Consider the following 14,594-nt stretch of genomic DNA (forward strand, 5'->3'; position numbering starts at 1 on the left):
AGTTGAGGAGGACGTTCGGTAGCGAGAAAAATCGAACGGTTAGTTGGTCGGTCGGTCGGTCGGTCGGTCGTGGGTTGGTTTGGACGATGATGACGACGACGGTCTCTTTGTCTACTCGCTGCTCCAAGAAATGCCCAGGCACGAAAAAAGCGGCTTCCTGCGATAAGGTGGGGTGCCGAGAACGGGCTGGCGGGGTCGAGAAGCCGGGTTGTGGCGGAAAAGCGCAACAACAGCCCAGACTGAGGTAACGTGGACGAGGTCGCAACAGAGGTTGAGAAAGATACTCTGCTCTGTGAGGTAGTAAGTGGGTGATAGAGCAGGAGGGGAGGCCAGATTATGTCGACGCCAGGTCGAGGATGCAGTGCGGTGAGCGGGTTGAGTTTGAGTGTGCGTGTGCGTTGAGCGCGCGTGTCCGTTTCGTTTCAGTCGTTCCGACTCGTGCGTGCGACAGCGGGTACGGATGTGAGCCTTCTCAGTGTGGTGTGTCTATGTGATTCTATCTCTCTTCTCGCCGTCGTCTCCCTAGGATGGAGAGATGTGATCGGGAACGCCGTAGGGGTTTCGGACCCGGGCGAGAGACTTCAACTGGAGATACTTTGCGTATTTGGTTTACAAGCAAGGAGGAGGGAGAGGGGGGGCTTTGAGGAATGGCGGTGGCGATGGGACAGAAAACGATGGGGGGGAGAGAAAGAAGAGAGATGGCCGGCCACCAAAAGGATGCGGAATCCAGGCCCAAGAGGGTACGTAAAAATGTCATGCACGGCACCTGAGTGGACAGGAAATGGCGAAAGCAGCCAGAGACGAGACAGACAGGCACGCACAGCGCGGACAGAGAGGAAAAGCTCCATGCATCGGGGGCGGGAAGGGTGAGGTGGTGACACCGCACAGAGTGCGCTAAACCCGCAAAGCGTGGAGCGGGATGGGAGCGCTAATCCGCACCCCACGCAGCTGTCGCTCAGCCAGTACTTTGTTATACAGTGCCACACTATGACTTTAGGCTGGTTCATTTGGTTGATTAGAGGTGATGAAGGCCGGCCTGATAAGCACCTGCACTGTCCGTAAAGGTACCTTGCTTGTGTCGCCCAGAGCCCGCTGGACTCCGAGCGGCACTACGGCACTACGGCACTGACGGCCCTCAACCTCCCGCTGTCAACTGACCTTCGATAAGAGCTGCGATAAGATAACAGACCGCCGCTTTCCTTGTATCTGGAAGCGAAGACATCGCACCTCGGGCTTTCAGCAACTTGCTGAAATTTGATGCCTTGAGGATCGTAGCATGTTGGGTAGCCATCACTTGATAAATACTCTAGATGTCGGGTAACATTTCCTCTACTAGTTCCTCATCCCAGCCTTTTGCAGTTGTTTCCCAGAGGTAATGAACACGGAAAGGATCTCCCCGACCAACAGCATGGCCGTCCACGTCCCAGCATGTGCCAACCCGCAGACCAGATCGCAAGCCCACAGAACAGCCTCGTCCGCATCGGCCAATCATCCGTGCACATGTCGAATCCGACCGCCATCACAAGCCTCCCCCCCCCCCTCTCTCTCTCTCTCCTCCAAAAACCTCTTGACTCGGTCCATCTTCCTCTCCCCTCCCACCTCGACGATACAGACGGTGAACTCACAAAGCACATGGCAGGAACGAGAGGCTGCGGCGGCATCTGCATGTCTATTCGTTACAAAGTAAAGTGAATCTTGCTAGTGTCACGTCATCGTCTGCTCTGGTCTTCTTCCCGTCCACCTGTCTAAGTACTCTTTCCCGCCCACACAAAACAGCACAAGAACTGCGCTCGGGATACTGGCCAACAACAAGCACATGGGATGAACCCCTCGTGACCTGCCACACGCGTGTTGGAGTTCCAGTTGGGAGCAGAAACCCAAAGGCTCGCACCTCAATCCAGCGGGGAAGGCGGTTCTAGATGTCACCACTCGCAATCGGACAAATGCTAAACAAGTCGCTTTGCATCCTGCTTTCACTGGCTCATACACAACACACACACACACACACTCTCTCTCTCTCTCTCTCTCTCTCTCCCTTCAACCCATGGATTAGTAATAGACGATCGTCATAGCCATACCCTCCAACCCGGGTCCGGACCATGCCATGCAGCCAACCTTCAGCCTCGCAAGGTCATCGACATCAAACGGCGCCAATCGCTCCCTCGGCCGCTGTTGTGTATCGTATGGCATGGCATCGGAGTTCAACAATCTCTCAACACGCCCAAACCCTCTCTTCCCCGACCCAGATCCCCCCCATTCCTTGCCCCAGCGCGTAACCCGAACCAAAGGGGAAAAAAGCCGTCCCGGAATCCTGCCAGCCAACCTCGGCGCCCGTGTTAGTGCCCATGTGCGATGCCTACGATGTAATGCCACTGACGGCATCCATCCCCTCGCTGTCGGTCACAAGGAGCATCCTGTAGCATTCCGCCCCAGAGCCGCATCCAAGTGCCCGCCGCCACCGGTCGCCACTGGCCCCCCCCACCTCCCTCGTATCCCGTGACCTCGCCATCCCGTGAAGCCATCACGAGACACACACAACACACACACACACACACATACACACACAATGCGCACCCCCCTCTCTACTTGGGTCTGCGTCGTATAACCCCATCGCCCTTGGACTCTTCGCGGTTCACCGGAAAGGCTGCTGCGGCCACTGCTACTGTTGCTGCCGATCCCTCGTGAACCCCTCCGGCCATATCTCAGGGTCCTGACGGTAAGGGGGGTCGGGGAGATGATGGGAGGCCAACCCAACCCAAGTGCTGGGGACGTTCTGAAATGGAAGAGGACCCGATCCTTCTCTTCATCGGTTACATTCATCTCCTTTACCTTTTTTTTTCTTTAAGTCTCGCGGCCCAACAAAAAAACACACCAGAAGAATAGGAAAAAAAGATACATCGACGGCTTCGTACCTGTCGGTATCTTCTCATCTGGGACCCTCATCGAACCCACCAGAGTAGGAAAATAAAAAGAAGACACCCAATAACGACAACAACTACACCCCTTCTCCATCCCTCATGCAACGGAATCCCACCACTCCCCAGGGGCGCTGGACGGCGTACCGTACCTGCATTCGGCACTCGACTCATCGTCAAAAAGGGGACGAAGCCAGTGTCAAGACAGACAAGACGCCGAACCCCCCCTCCCCCTCCCCCTCCCCCCAAGAATCCCGGCCCTGCTCTTCGTATAACTCCCAAGGAAGGCTCCTCCTCCCAAGGGCCATAAGGATCCAAGTTGCCAACTTTAGGGGTCTCTGTAGACTCTGTTGCCCCGAAGGGGAACCTTGGAAGATCTGCACCCTGACCGTTCTCCCATCATTCCAGCCACCGGGTTCACCTGAAGCGTCGCATCGCATCGCATCGCATCGGGTGGTCAAAGAAACACACAACAAACAGAACAAACCCACCGCGACCCTCTCCAGAAGCAGACGCAGAGTCGCAGTCGCCATCAGGGCCGGAAAATCAAGCTTCAATAACAGCGACGACCCCCGCCCAATAAGCACCGCCGTCCATAATGCCCGTCCAAATGGGTTTGTCCCCCCCGAGCCCCCCCTCTCCTCGCCTGACTTCTTGGTGCTTCGCCGCACCGCGCTCCAATTTCCCACTCCGGCGTCCCTGCGGCCACCGGGATTCCGGCCGAACACGAGAGATCAACGCGTGGCAAAGTCGTCCCCCCCCCGTGGCCGACGGAGCCTTACCATGGTAACAGACCGGTAGAGCCCCGGGGCGTTACGGCCCTCGTTGCACCAAAGCGCCGCGGCCGTCACCTCTTCTTCCCCTTCCCGGGGACACGCACGCATCACCCAGCCCACCGAACCCCCCCCCGGTCCCCCCCTATCCGACTCAATATCCAGTGTCTCCCCCAGAGTGCCCCCTTAACTATGTCTGAAAGTGACATTTACAAACATCGTACGCGAATAGTGTCAGTGCTTCCCCTCCGGTGCTTCCCAGAGTCACGGATTCTCGACCCCCCCCGCCGTCGTGGCTCATCCCTCTATAAATATATCCCAAAATCCAATGATTTTCTCAGGGGGGGGGGGGGGGGGCGCGATCAAGGGTTCCATTGAATGATTTCCGCCCATCGAGAAACCTACTCGGTCGAGAAATGATCATCACCGTTTCTCGCCTCCATACTCACACCCCCTTCTGTTCCCAGGTTCTCTTAGCCCTCAGTCTCCAAGCCCGATGCAAAAAACCGAAAAGAAAACTTTGTTAGAGGTCGACCCTGATCACTGGGAACCGGACCGGCCACAATCTGCGTTTGTGCCCCCCAAAAAAAGCTGCGACCCCCTCCCCGCGAGACCCACGCAATGGAAGGTCCCCCCCCCATCGAAGAGTTTTCCCTCCCCCTCTCTCCTCTAACGTCAATTGCCAAATGACCTCATGATCGACGAGAAACAATCTCCTCTGGGCAGTCGTCCCCGTCAATAATTGTTGAAACCCGGCCGTGCCCGTGGAGACCCCTTACAACATGTCCCTAGGGCAAATCTGCAATGCTCAACCCTGATCCTGACCCCACCACAGCGCATGCGAAGCGGGATGCTCTCCGACCACCACTGAGAGAGTACATCGTAGCCTTTGAGGGCTGGACGACGACGACGACGATGATTAAACAACAAGAATTGCGACAAAAACAACAACCATCAGCACCGGTGATTGGCCTACACTGCCGCGCACGTCGTGGCAAGCGGGTCCGATCTGGAGTGCCGAAATTCGCTCTCCTGTCCCTCCCCCACCCGTTGCCGCGTTCATTGAATCTATATATTCCCCCAGTATCATACAGGTATATGAGATGAATCTTGTGCATGGATGTGTCTGCAGTGGAAGTGCAAATAGTAACCGAGGTGGTGTAGGCAAAGCTGTCATTGTTGCACTGTACCTGCGCATCTGCCCTCAACGCTCTTTCTTTTGCCGCCTCTAGTGCTGCAACCTCCGTCCGGCCACCCTCGTCGACCGGCGCTTACAAGAATTAACCCTAAGCGTCGTCATTTCCCTAGTTCCGAGAGAAAGGAGGGGGGGGAGGCAATGTTCTGGGGTTGGTGGCAGCGACAACGGTCCCTGGTGGTCGTCTTCCCATGTCCGGCAAAGCGCACGTTGGGTGTCCCGGCTCTCCGACTGCAACGTAAGGTGGGGAGCCTCGACCCAAGCGGGTGATTTGAACCGTTCGCTAACGTCCAGGAGAGAGAGAGAGAAGGGGTTGCCGGCCGGCTGCCCTGACGTATTTTGACGAACTCTTCCCATCCCATCACCGGCGCGCCGAGCAGCAGCTACCTCGCGTCTCCACAGCCCGAGGTGCTTCCCGTTGCGTGTGCATACCTGTATGCCTCCGAATGCGGGATATATGGCCCGAATGTGGCCTTGTCTATGACCACCGCCGCTCCGCTGAGATTGCAATTAAGCACCAGGATGATGGACCGGGGTAGATACTGCCGCCGCCGCCCCCCTTCTGCTTGGTGACGGAGGAGTACATACCTGTAGTAGTCCATTCGGTTGAACCTCTGGTTCAGACATTTCGACTGACTCGTGCGCGACGGGAAAGCTGCACTCTGACAGGTTTGTTGGCGCATAATGAGGTCTGATATCGTCCAGCTTGCGTCATCGTCATCGCTTTCGACGGCTGTCGCCGTTCTGCGTTCGCGTTGGACGCACGAGACATTCGTTGTACACTCAAGTACACGAGAAGCCGGGCGGGTTACAATTAGTGACAGGGTCGCGACTATCGGAATGCTACACTCTGCTGACCGGGAAATGCTGCCCGCGACCACGTGAATTCGGATGGGCAGACAGACTGCTTAAGGGGGGTGGGCGCCTGGACATGAATCCGGTACCTCTCCGCCGCCGCCGCAACTCATCGGCGCATTCACTATAAAGGTTCGATATGGCGGGCCTCAGTAAACATTCGTAATGGGCGCAGGCTGACTTGTGATTCTGCCGGTGATCATGCCCAAGAACACTCGAGCAAGTCCCCTGCGTGCCTGCGCAGATGGCAGCGAGGACCCTTGAGGGACCCAACTAGCCTACCAGGGAGCCAGCCGACTGACTGTCTGTACGGATATCGATCGCTGCGTAGGGCTTGTCCGTCGTTAGTCTCTCTGCACCCCAGGGTCTCTGGTGCGGAAAGGCCCAAGATGGGCTTCAACGATGAGCCCAGATTGGGACGCATACCATCAGTTGTCGCAATCTGGAGCGGACATTGACAGCGCGTGACAACCGACACCCCCCCCTAAGAGTGTATGCTCCTACACCACAATGCGTCGTCTTGGGCCCCATAAACGTGCATGATGACCCCCCCCCCCCCCCTCTTCATCCCATCCTCGCTCGTACACACCAAAACAGTCGAAGTCGTTGCATTTGCAAAGCTTGGCGAAATATATGGCCCTTCCTTTGGATCAAAACATCTTCGAGCTCGTCTATGATGGCCACAAGCCGGGGTATCATTCCATGTACTTTGTCCTTGACTCGTTCCTGTCCCGAGTGAGTAAGTACTACGGCTCTTCGCTATACCATTGCCTATGGTCGTCTCTATCTCGACGGTATTGTTGCCGGTTGTATTGCTCTTGCGGCTTCAAGGTTTCATGGCGGCGGCGCATCTTAACTGAGCATGGCATCCTGGTCTGGACTGAGGGAGAGCTTGAGATCCCGGGGTAAGCTTAGGAAACACACTGTTGGGACGGACCCGTTCATTCAGTGACCCGTGGGCAAAGTACTCTGCCATCTCGTTCTAGCAGCACCACCTCTGTACCCATCCGGCGGCGAATTATCCGGCCAAGCAATCGAATTGAGCGTGTTTTTTTTTTTTCGCTGTAGCGGATGGGATGTCGTAGAACCGGGATGGGATGAGTACCTCGAACGTGACTACTGACTGCTCAGGCAGACTCAGCATCGGGCCCACCTCCCATGCTGCTCCACCAGTTGAAGCCACATCATCCATGTGTGCCGCGTCCCGAACAGTGTGAGGCGCCGAGACAGAGCCCATAACCCGCTGCATCGTTGAGCCGAAAAGAGAATGGAAAATGGCCTTGTGTAGCCAGTATGACGTTGCTCCGGCCATTCGCAACATCCCGATTCGGACCGCCTGAAGTGTGTCCGCACAGTAGGAAAAGTCCCCTGGGCATCGTGCACCATCAGACGGAAAGGGTTCTTGTTTCGAAGCCGTCCTCGCGAAACTTTGTAAGTGGCCTTTGGGGAACCTGAGAGTACCGATCGTCTGCAATGGGCGCCTGCCCCATCTTTTTTTTCATGTCGGCGGATGGTGCTAGTTCTCGTTTGTTTTGTCTTTGGCGCTGACCACTGCTAATCAACCAGGCTGTGTGGCGAATGGCGTATCCAAGTAGAGTTCTTCTCACACGCGGAACTGTGTTGATGGTGGTGTGTGTTCAACTCGCAGTGGACCGCCGAGTGAGGCCCTAAGTGAGGGTCGCTCCAGCCGCCTATTGGAGGTGATGAAAGATGGAGCGAGAGACACCGATCGTATGAGGCCAGTGGAGCCGAGAGACATTTGCGTCCAGGAGACCCGCCCTTACCAAAAGAGAGAGAGAGAGAGAAGAAGAAGAAGAAAAGGTGTTTCGCCCGAATCACCACATGACATCATCTTTCCGTGGCGGTGCGTTCTGTCTCCAACTTCAACACGCATCCCCGGTCCTTGTCCAAAGTAAAAATGGAGATGAGATGGATGGGGCGAGCTTAGGCCGGGTCCCCGAGCTCCGTGTGTGAGAAGCTTCGGTATCCGGGACTCGGGAAAGTGAGAAGACGGATCGCAATGCAGGCATCCCCATCACCATCCACTTGACGGTGAAATTGGGCGAACAAATGAAACTCGACGTTGATCTCCATCCATGTGGCACACAATAAGAAAAAAGAGAGGAGAAAAAAAAAAGGGAGGGGGGAGGGAGGGAAAAAAGGCAAGGAAGAAAATAGAAAGGCATAGCCATCAGAGTTACAGCCCATGCTGAGAGTCCCATTTTGGCTGGTTACCAATGTCGTCAGTGATGCATTTGACTTTGACCGTCGGACTTTGGAGGGGTGGATTTTGGATTCAACTCTGCCGACCCATGCTTGCCTTTGCCCCATCTTTGTATGTTCAGCAACTGATCACGAGGTCGATCCAACAAGAATCCTTATCCCGCGCATTACAACCACCTGTTGGCTTGCACACGGGAGGCGTGTAGCAGCGTGTGATGCGAACCGCAAACGTTGTAGGGGGATAAGGACAGGATGGAAGAAGAACATTGGGACTACAACTACCGACGCTTCGTGGATTTCTGGGCCTGGGACAAATGCCCGCCAGCCCACTATCCATCCATGCTGATGCTGGCGAAAATTTGCCTGGAAACAACATCGTTGTCGGGTCCATCCCTGCAATGAAAAAAAGCCATTGGTGCGGCGGGCATCGAACAGTACATCGTATACCTGTAAACAGTTCCGATGCTAAACTCACCCTCTGGGCTGGGATTCGATCTGTCTCCTTGGCTGTGGTGCCGCTGCTGATTTCCGCGCTGCAAATGGAGTACAACTAGAATCTTTGTCATGCTGAACACATTTTGCTGTGTCGTGTGTTTGCAGTTTGATGCCTCGTGGTAGGTATTTATCCTTTTGGTGCTTCAACCCCACCAGCACTCCCTAGTGTTGAAGCACTTATTATTTGCGTCCCGAGGTTACAATCTCACGCCGCTATCTGATTCGCTTCTCAGCTCCGGATGAACGTCCGACAGGGCGTCATCGCCCAGAAGCGACCGTTGTCGAGGTTGATGACAAAGGGACTGCTGCGATTGCTCTGATTGGCCTGCGCTCTCATGTCAAGATGAGCCGAGTCCTGGGATGAACTGCCACTCCATTTTCTTCCTCCGAGTCCAGGTGTTCTATTTCGATACCGCCCTGGTCGGTCTCATCTTGTCACACGCACTCGCGGCCCAGCAATTAGAACCCCGCAAAGCCCTCGGAGGAGGATGATATTAGCTGCCTGCTAATCAAACCCTCTCGCGCGGCGGGTTTTGCAGTCTGTAGACGAAGCTTCGAATTTTCGACATGGGTTAGTCGGTAAGGAGGTTCGTCGAGGTCGGCATGACGTCAGAATTTCTCCTCTCTAACATCCCCGCCTCATCCTGAGTAATTTATTAACAATCTCGGCCACGCGAAACGCGTGCCCAGCCATGGGGTCCGAATTGATATGAGACGGTCTGGACCCTTGTGTCCAAGTCGAGATCATCATGAGGCTGCTGCTGATGGTGCCTAAGCCTCGTGGCCCTGGTGATTATTTTTCTTTAGGGTGGCCACGGCGCTTTGGAGGAGTCTTCTCGAGCTGGGCCGGCGTCCAGAACGAATCGTCAGCTCGGCGATTCCATTCTGCAGGGGCACCTGTCAAAATCCAAGTCGGACCCAGGTGCCTCCACCGAACCATTGGAACGTGCTGGGAAAGGCCGTGGCCAGCTGTCGCTTAAGCCCGCTTCGACAGTAGATCTTCTTCCTCTTGACGCGGATGCAAGCAGGTCCAGTTGAACTCCTTAATAACCATGAGGGTGAGCCCGCTGGCTCGGATAACCGAGTGAAGACCTTCTGTCTCGCTTGCTGCAAAGGCGTCTTAGCACATTAGACAACTTGCGCTAGGCATGGAGCACCTTGGATTGGACCTTTGATGCTGCAGAGAATTTCAAGAATTATCGGTCATCTCCCTATGCATAAAATCATCCCACACAGCCAAAGGCGGAAATGGCGGTTGAGCGGTTCTCTGCGGGACGGGATGCAAGCGCCCTGACAATCGATACCACGGAGATTGCACCCCCTTCAAGCATGGACTAGCCGAAAAAGAGGCGCGACGAAAACCACGTTGCCGTGGACTGCTCGTCGTTTTGGGAATTTAGTTGTGCCAATGGGTGGGCGTCTGGTTGGGACGGGAGCCACGCCACGTGCCGAGACCGGTGCGGATAGCAATGACAGTGACAATGGCAACAACGGCGCGTCAGACTAAGATAAACGTTTTCGACACACCGCCAGCGCCATATGGAGTAAGCAATGTGTTGCTGTGTAATGGTCGGGTTGACCTGTCCTGGACCAGAGTAGTAGCAGAATGGCCAAGTTGTAGATGACCGAGGTCGGCACATCTAGAAGAGGTGGGGTTGAAATGTCGAGTATTTGACAGACAACCGCGATGATAAATTGCACTATATGCAACTTTGGATGTAGGTCGAAAGAGTGCGAATGCGCGTGCGCCTCCCTGCCTGCAACGAACCCTATGGCAGCCCACGAGCCCAGTGTTGTGAGATTTAAGACCAATTAGTCATCGACGACATTGGGCTTCAGTCGTTGCCGACGAGATCCAGCTCCCAGCCGTCGGCTGACCTAGCCGTTGCTGCGATGATCGACTGGATGATGAGCATGAATGTTCCCATTGTCGGCAGCCCCCCGCCTGGCTAAGTCCCGTATGTCGGCATCATGCTCAGACGAGCATGTCGGCTACCCCTAGCGTCCAGGCAGTGCGGCGTGCGAGGCCAACCAACCGTCAGAGGCGCGGTGGCCCCTATTGGCATTCACCATGTAATCGGGCATGACCGTCTCGGTGTATCCTCGAATCCGTCAAATGACCCAGAAGACTCTGCCCTCGGACACTGGCCGTTCGGGCGAATCCGTACATGGCTTGACTTTTGGTAGCTTCTACACCTCGTTCAGGGCGCTTCGAGGTTCGATGTGGGGGCAAAACGGAGATTGCACAGCCACACGGCCCAAGGGTCCAGGGGTCTTTTCTGGCGCATGTAGATCGGGCTTGTATAGAATTGCAAGTCGCGATGCAGAGTACATACTCGGATGCTCCGCACGTAGCCGTGGAAAAGCTGCTGTTCTTTCTGTGCCAATTGTCGATCATGTTTTTTTTCTTTCTTTCTCTTGCAATGCTCGCTGCCTCGGTCCATTCGATGCGGAAAGGCACCTGAGCTGCTCGGCACAGAGTAGGTTGCTAGCGGACGCCTCGGAGCCATTGTAGGCTGATAGTGCGGAAGCGAGACATTGTCAATGCAGTCGAAGCAGGTCGAAAATCGGCGGCTTGCTGTTGGTTGTCTCGGTGCAGTTTTGACAGTTGCAGGGCCGAACCCCGGTTTGAGGGAAGAAAAAAGGCATCGTGCTCTCATTTGCTAATGGGAGCAAATGTACAAGGCCTCCTCTTAACATGTATCGTAAACCTCGGCCGATGAAGAACAGGGGCTAATGAATCATCTCGCGTGGCGTGGAAGATGGAGGGAAAAGCAAAGAAGGGTAATTAATTGCAAGTATGGTGTCCGTAGAGTAGCCAGTAGTTGATTGGCAGGACGCGGCTTTAATTCAAGTGAAGCTTATGCCGAATATTAGGGGAACTCAAGGTTTATGGAACAACCATTGATGTGCAAAGAAAGACTGAATGCACAAAAAAAAAAAAAAAAAAAGAGCGCGAGATGAAGTTGTACAATGCTCCGGCGGCTAGCTGTAAGGTTGATGAGTCTTCTCTCCTGGCGGCGTCGGAGTAAGGAATATCTGCCTGCCAGAAGCGCGATGGGGCATGAAAGAACCGATCCAGGACGCAACAGCTTAATCAGACGATACCCACCACCCAACCCACATCGCGCGGTGCCGGTCAGAGGGTTGGTGGACTGAGGCCAGCGGGCTAGAGAACATGGCAATGCCCGGGCAATAGGCAATAGGCAATAGGCAATAGGCAAGGGATTCGGGAGAGATGGGAGAGATGGGAGTACGGCAGAAATGCCAAAGAGAAGATCGGGAAACCGCAAACATGCATGGCGCGGAACTGATATCAGATCGACAAGGGTGGACGGGTAGTGAAGAAAAGGAAAACAAAACTGGCGGAGGAAGTGAAGGGCCCTAGGGCAGACGAAGGATGATATGAGTCGAGGACGAACGCTCACAGATACGATAGACGATGGCAAGGGCAGGCCAGGCCAGGTCGGCCAGGCAGGTTGGCTAAGGTAAGGTGCGGATAGGTAGGTAGGTAAGACAGGCAAGGGCGCGTGGACCATCACCTTACATACCATTCCAGGCGTGTTGAAGACGCTGTTACGAGGGTTTCGTGGACCGTGATGATTTTTTTTCCATATCTCCATTAGAGTTTCGACAACATATCTGTCATCGTGCACCTGCCATGTCGTAGCAGTAAGCAGGTACGAAGCCTTCTTGTCCAATCCCGTCGTCGAAACTCGAATGGTAGGCACAGATGACAGAGCACAGACAGCAACTCGGCGCCGTACTTGACGCCAATAAAGAATGATGGGAAGGGGCAGAATACACAATCCAATTGAGGCAGGCATGTCGACTTACAGGCCACCACCAACCCAAATCTTCGGCGACCATTATCCGTGTCTGCCTCTTAGTCTCCGTCCCCCTCTCCAATTGTGTCATCTGCCACCAACTGTCCAATTCCGGCAAAGCTATGCAGTAAACGTGCAGATACATATCTACCTACCTACCTAGGCAGCCTAGACAGGTAGGTAGGCAGTCAGGCAGTGAGTGCACTATCGTCTCGCTTGCCGGCCAAGAGCGGGCGGGACACACGGCAACGACGTCGAGAGTCGGTCTCAAAGATGGTGCAGCGCAGAAGTGGCAGAAGAGACGAGAAGAGAAGGGAGTCAGGCCTGACCAGTTCCGTTTGCTGGGAGCCGGAAGGGAATAGATCCCGAGCACCAGGTAGTAGTGTTAGTGCAGCTTCAGAAAAGAGGCATGGGTCTGGTATGCAGAGTCATCTCGCGAGCGGGTTTGCTCTCACCTTTCTTACGCAGCGATTATCTGACCCTTTCTCGCAACCCCTCCGAGTCCGCAGCGGCCTCCTCCTGTCCCGCTCTGTCAGAACGTTGTCAGCCGAAGGGCACCGCCGCCACAGCCAGCTACGTCGCCATGGATTAGGTAGTGTGCCCATATTCCCCTGTATGTCCCCCACTCTCCGAATCTCTGTGCCCCGAGTCTACTGAAGTTAGAAGAAGCGCCGGGTGTCCGTGCAGGGAAGGGCAGAGTATTCGTACGTGTAGGGCGGCTGGGTAGAGAAGAACGACGGTGCGATGTGCCCACTCGTCTTAGGAAAAAGAAAGCAGTACACTGGAGGACGCAAAGTGTGAGCCATGATTGAGGTCGCCACACTCGACTCGCGCCGGGCTGGGCCGGGCTTGACTGGCGGCGATGAGTTGCCGTCCCTGCCTTACACCAGGACACCAATGAGGGCGACTATGGGTACCTACCTCTACAGCAGACCACGAACGTCCATCACACAGGCATCGAAGACGTACATCGCAGAGCAAGAAACCCAGTCGAACTGACCTCACCGACGGATTGTGATGCAACCGATAGACTGCGAGTCGTGGAGAAAAGGTTTGGCGGCGTCGACTCACCTCCCTCTTCCCATCTTCTCACGTCTGAATATGAGTAGTGTAAATGATGCTCGGTACGTATCCATACTTTGGTACTTTGCGCGAGGGGATGGTTGCCGTCTTCTTTCTGGGTGTAGTAGATGTGCACGGAGGGCGTTTGTGTAAAACAGCCTTGTCGACACATCTCATCCTGATGTGGAGGGGGGGGGGGGTATGAGGGAGGATCAGTGTGTGGAGTGTGACAAAGTTCATGGTCGCGCTCTAACAATTATTTCTCGAGGTGGGAAGTCGGCCTGACAAGGGAGAGGAGGAGAGAGACGATGTGGAGGGCAAGAGCGAGTGGAGGAAGCGGCCGAAGAGCAAGGGTTGTCCCTGTCCACACGCACACACGACAGCAGCAGTCACAGTACAGACCACCGTACCGCTAGAAGAGAAGCAGAGGGAACAACAGCCCTCATGTGCATGCAGTCCAGTCCTGACCTCGCAAGTGCCTAAGTACTGGAACCTCGGACTGCTTGCAAATCGCGCTGTCGACCCGGGTATATGTGACCTCCCTTTCTGCTTGACCTAACTTCTTTCTCCTTAGCCTACCTGGGTAGATGCGCGGCAGCACCAGAACATGCACCAGCAGACCGACCTCACACATCCATTCATACACATCGTCTTCCTGTCCGCTTTCTTCACCTCACGGTATAGATACCCGTCACCCAGGGCGAAGGACCATCTTCGATACCCGAATCTACCGACTCTACATCGTACTTGCGTCTTCTTGCCCGACTCGACTCAGTTGGCCCTCGATCACCTCCTCCCTCACTCGCATTATCTACAACCTTTTTTATTTTTTATTTTTACCGCCCTCTGCCTTCCGGTGCTCTCTCCTCTCCACAGCACCGCATGCTCGCTCAGCTCTGCATTACTTTGCTGCTCAGCTCTTTCGCTTCCCCCTCCGCCTGCCTATTTACTCCCATCGAAACCCCCACTACGAAATCCTTCCCATATTTGCCGACACATTTCTCCTCATTCTTCTTCTTCTTCTTCCGCTCCTCCCCCTCCTCCTCTCTTACTCCCATTTTCTCCAACTCGATTCATTTAGCCAGCAAGCCAGCCGGCCAAACACCTGTCCATCTCCTTCAGTGCGGGTGTCTCTCGGCCCAGCTACCTTAGCTCACACACCGCACCACACCACACCTCACCTTACTCACCTCACTCACCTCACTTCCACCGCCCTGTGAAGAGCGAAAAACACGGAGAGAGAAAGAGT

This window comes from Colletotrichum higginsianum, chromosome 1 (genome assembly GCF_001672515.1).
Source record: "Colletotrichum higginsianum IMI 349063 chromosome 1, whole genome shotgun sequence".
In the NCBI taxonomy this organism is placed as follows: domain Eukaryota; kingdom Fungi; phylum Ascomycota; class Sordariomycetes; order Glomerellales; family Glomerellaceae; genus Colletotrichum; species Colletotrichum higginsianum.